Here is a 5,122-nt window from a genome sequence, read left to right on the forward strand (position 1 = left end):
CATCATTAGAATGTTGTTTCAGGCTTCTACTATGAAGGGGGGCCGAATGAGAGCTGTGAGTCAGAGGTCTGGCAGCAGCCTCGATCTCAGTCACACGCATACACATGAGAGGTATCTCCCGTTCCTTTGCTTTTCTACAGACAATGAAATTCTCCGGTTGGAACATTACTAAACATTTATGATAAAAGCATCCTAAAGACTGATTCTACACTTAGTTTGACAAGTTTCTACGACCTGTAACATAACTTTTTGAACTTTTGGTTGGACCTGAACGCGCATTTGTATTTGTTTACCAAATGCCCTAACAAAAGAAGCTATTTGGACATAAATGATGAACTTCATCGAACAAATCAAACATTTATTGTGGAACTGGGATTCCTGGGAGTGCATTCTGATGAAGATCATCAAAGGTAAGTAAATATTTATAATGCTATTTCTGACTTCTGTTGACTGCGCATCATGGCAGATATTTATTTTGGCTGGTTTGGGCTCTGACTAGTACTCAGATTATGCTTTTTCCGTAAAGTTTTATAAAATCTGACACAGCGGTTGCATTAACTTCTTATGGCTGCAGGGGCAGTATTGAGTAGCTTGGATGAAAATGTTCCCAGAGTAAACTGCCAGCTCCTCAGTCTCAGCTGCTAATATATGCATATTATTATTAGTATTGGATAGAAAACACTCTAAAGTTTCCAAAACTGTCAAAATATTGTCTGTGAGTATAACAGAACTGGTATTGCAGGCGAAACCCTGAGGAAAATCAAACCAGGAAGTGGCTTCTATTTTGAAAACTCCATGTTCCATAGCCTGCCTTTGCTTTTCCTATCGCTTCCTCAAGGAGTCAACAGTCTTCAGACAGATTCAGGCTTTTATTTTTAAAAATGAGCCAGAAAGATTTCATCGCGTCAGGTGTTCGCATGAGTTTTGCTCGCTCAACAGAGTTTGGGCAGCCATGGCCTTTCCCTCTCCTACTGAAAAATATAGTTGCGGTTGATATATTATCGATTATATATTTTAAAAACAACCTGAACGTTTGACATGTTTCTGTGGACATTACGGAAACTATTTGGAATTTGTCTGCGTTGTCGTGACCGCTCTTTCCTGTGGATTTCTGAACATAACGCGCCAAACAAACGGAGGTAATTTGGATATGAAAATAATCTTTATGGAACAAAATAAACATTTATTGTGGAACTGGGAGTCTCGTGAGTGAAAACATCCGAAGATCATCAAAGGTAAACGGTTTATTTGATTGATGCTAGGTGTACATAATGTTTTGTCGAGCGATCGATAAACTTACAAAAGCGCTTGGTTTGCTTTCGCTGTAAAGGATATTTTCAAAATCTGACATGACAGGTGGATTAATAAAAGGCTAAGCTGTGTTTTGCTATATTGTACTTGTGATTTCATGACTATGAATATTTTTAGTAATATTATTTGAATGCGGCGCTATGCAATTCAGCGGTTCTTGATGACAATTATCCTGTTAACGGGATGGCAGCCATAAAAAGTTAAGGAGAAGTGTATCTAAAGTTCCATGCAAAACACTTGAATTTTCATCACCATTTATAATGAGTGTTTCTGTGAATTGATGTGGCTCTTTGCAAAATCACAGCATGTTTTTGAACTACTGAGCGTAACATACCAATGTAAAATGAGATATTTGGATGTAAATATGCACTTTATCGAACAAAACATACATGTATTGTGTAACATGAAGTCCTCTGAGTGTCATAAGATGAAGATCATCAATGGTTAGTAATTCATTTTATCTCTCTTTGTGCTTTTTGTGACTCCACTCTTTGGCTGGAAAAATGGCTGGGTTTTTCTGTGACTTGGTGGTGACCTAACATAATCGTTTGTGGAGCTTTCGCTGTAAAGCATTTTTTAAATCAGACACTGTGGCTGGATTAACGAGAATTGTATTTTTAAAATGGTGACTAATACTTGTATGTTTGAGAAATTTGATTTATGAGATTTCTGTTGATTTGTATTTGGTGACCTGCAATTTCATTGGCTGTTGGAGAGGGGTTCTGCTAGTGGAATGGGGTTAGACAGTCCTAGACAGGTTATAAGATGGATTATTTTTTAAGGTGTATAGCATACTGTATATCAGAATTTTTCAAGGTTATTACAAACCAAAAGTTATGTAAACATATGTTAATGTATTTCTTCAATCTCTATTTTGACAGACAGCCATACACACACTGTGGCTGGAGTTACCGGATGTGTGTTTCATTGACATATGTCAGAATCATTTGACACTACCTCATACATGTCCTTGCAGAAGATGACCAACCTTTGATTCATAGCCCGACTCACCAGCATCCATTGTGATGCTCCATTTCATTATTGAGCATTTGTTAGGCTTTGGCCCATTCTCCAGTGTGGACAAACACATTTGGTCTGCTCTATAACATTCATAAACACAAATGGCTACACACACGGCTACACACACACACTGGCTGTGTACAAATACCCATACTTGCATCCTTAAATAGAAGGCCATTTGTGTATGCGAAAAGATAAAGTTTAATAGTATGTGACATTTCAAAATTCAAGTATACTTTAAATGCCCGGATGTCATACGAGGTTCGGCTTTGACAACAGCTGATCAATTAAATATGGGGATGCACTACCAAAATCAGCAAATAGCAGGAAACAACGTAATCGCTCAAGACTCATTCTCATATAAAAATAGTATGCTTTAAATCAAGTATGTGTTAAATGCCCAGAAGTTCTACTCATTTCAGTTTTTCATGTAGTTGAATTCGCTGGACACTTTTCGGGAATTTCACAGCCACAATACATTGGAAGAGGGGGGATGTGAGTCAAGATAGCTCGATCTCTTGAAGTAAACAACAAAACAACTTGGAAAATGGAGAATAGCGAAGCTTCTGCGGTGGTGTTCAAATGTAAGTAGTTCATCGTAACATTATATCTTTGAAAAAACGATCTGTGCCTTTAACTAGCTAGCTACATGCTTTAGTAGGAAGAGAAGTTATAACTGTTCGAACAGTAAAGTTAGCTACAGGGTTATTTGCTTGCTGTTGAGCGACAACTTCATATTTAACATTAGCCTAGCTAGCTAGCTACTAGACGAGGGCTTGTGTTCAAACTAATACAGGGTCTGATGACAATACCAAGCATTTAATTCAGTGGTGAACACAGCAGGAGAAATGCTGCGACAAAAGGTTTTGAGTAAGTCATGACTCATGTGGCCATAGTTAGCTCTCTTACCACTGCACTATGCACTGCCACTAGCTATAGCTAACATTAGTAATAAGGTAGCCTAGCTACATTCCTATTTTACTCAGCAGTGCTGGTCCCAACAATTCCATTTTCTTCTAGTTCTCCTGATTAGTCACACTATTTTACTTGTGTAGAGCTGATTGTAACGTTGATGCTATGTAATATTAGTTTCTACCTGAACGGTTATAGCCTGAATGGGTCTAGCTAGTTTTAATGCACATAATTATGATGAAAGTAATGGGAAGCAGCATTTTTTTACTGTTTCACCTTGGCACGCCAGCTTGATAAAGTAGGTGGCAGTCTAGCTAAGTTCACACAACTCTACTTTGCTCATGTTTTGGTTAATGTTATAGTTCTTATTTCTTTTCAAGATCTATGTGACGGAGTATGAGTAGCAGCTGCCACCTGCATGGGTGAAAAAGAAGTGGAGAACCATATGCAAAAATAAAGGGTATGCTAGTGCATCTTATCTTGGAATTCATTGCTTTACATGGCTAATAAACTTCCGCTTTTCTCAACAATTTCCCATCTATTTCCTATGCTTCACCGGCACATTCATGTAAGTGTGAAGATATACATTTTATAAAAGTTTTGTATGTTTGATGCTGAAAGCTGTCCCTTTCCATATTTTTCAGGAGTTGAAAGCTCCTCCTTCCATGCTGACTACGGTGGGGGGAGCTTTGAACTCCTGAACAATATGAAAAGGATAGCGGCCACAGCCTGGAAGTGATATACGGTGATGGATAAGGTGCTGCATGGGCTGCCACTCCATCACCCCACCGGTCATCATCCCCTCCTCTCCCTCCCAGAAGGGTCTAGATGTGGAGGCAGGAGAAAGAGGTGACTGCCCGAGGGGCACACCTTACGGACAATTTAAATGCCAAGATTATGAAGTAGTTTTATGTATTTTATTCATAGCTATAAAATGTATTCATTTTCTACTGTTTTTGTTGGAGTAATTTTTTAACCCCAAAGTGGATTTTTGTTTTCTCATTAAAATGAGTGGTGCAGCGGTCTAATGCACTGCATCACAATTATTGAGGCATCACTACAAACCTGGATTCAACTCCAGGCCGTGACCGGGAGAGACTGACCCATGAGACTGTAACTACCAATTGGATATCATGAAATTGGGGAGAAAAGGGGGGGAAAGTTTATTGTTTGCAATAAACATTTTTATTTAATACCGATACATTTACTGTGTTTTACATTCAGCACCTGAACATCTGTGCTATCTTGTTGCAGATGCATCGTAACAATTTGATAAGTTGAAAGAAAAATAAACCTGCACACTGCTCTTGCTAGTATCACTCACGTCAGCCTCTTGGCCTTTGTCAGAGCTTTTTTCTCTACTATGCTAAATAAACCATATTTGGTATAATAACTTCTTATGGGCAGGGTGGACGGTAGCAGAGGCCGAAATTCGGCAGAGGCCGAAATTCAAACTACAGAATTATAAACATTTAACTTTCATTAAATCACAAGTGTAATACATCAAAATAAAGCTTAACTTCTTGTTAATCCAGCCGTTGTGTCAGATTTCAAAAAAGCTTTACGGCGAAAGACTATCTGAGGACAGCGCTCCGCATACAAACACATGAAAAACAGGTGCAGGTGCACGAAAGTCAGAAATAGCTATATAAAAAATGCCTTACCTTTGATAATCTTCTTCTGTTGTCACTCCAAAAGGTCCCACTTACATCACAAATGGTCCTTTGTTCGATAATATCCTTCTTTATATCCATAAAAACTCGGTTTAGCTGGCGCGCTTCAGTCAATAATCCACCCAGTTTCCCTCCATCAAAATGCATACAAAATGAATCCCAAACGTTACTAATAAACTTTTCCAAACAAGTCAAACAACGTTTAT

At 38.4% G+C, this 5,122-nt stretch overlaps 1 long non-coding RNA gene across 1 annotated transcript; it reads left to right on the top strand.

Moving 5' to 3' along the window:
- Positions 1 to 2,738: 2,738 nt before the first annotated feature.
- Positions 2,739 to 4,440, top strand: LOC149980881 (uncharacterized). Its single transcript, XR_016483477.1, has 3 exons — positions 2,739 to 2,915; positions 3,624 to 3,703; positions 3,888 to 4,440. It is a non-coding gene; the product is annotated as an uncharacterized LOC149980881 (long non-coding RNA).
- The last annotated feature ends 682 nt before the right edge of the window (positions 4,441 to 5,122 follow it).

The sequence above is a fragment of the Oncorhynchus mykiss genome, chromosome 9 (assembly GCF_057628025.1).
Source record: "Oncorhynchus mykiss isolate SJ-2025 chromosome 9, ASM5762802v1, whole genome shotgun sequence".
NCBI lineage: Eukaryota > Metazoa > Chordata > Actinopteri > Salmoniformes > Salmonidae > Oncorhynchus > Oncorhynchus mykiss.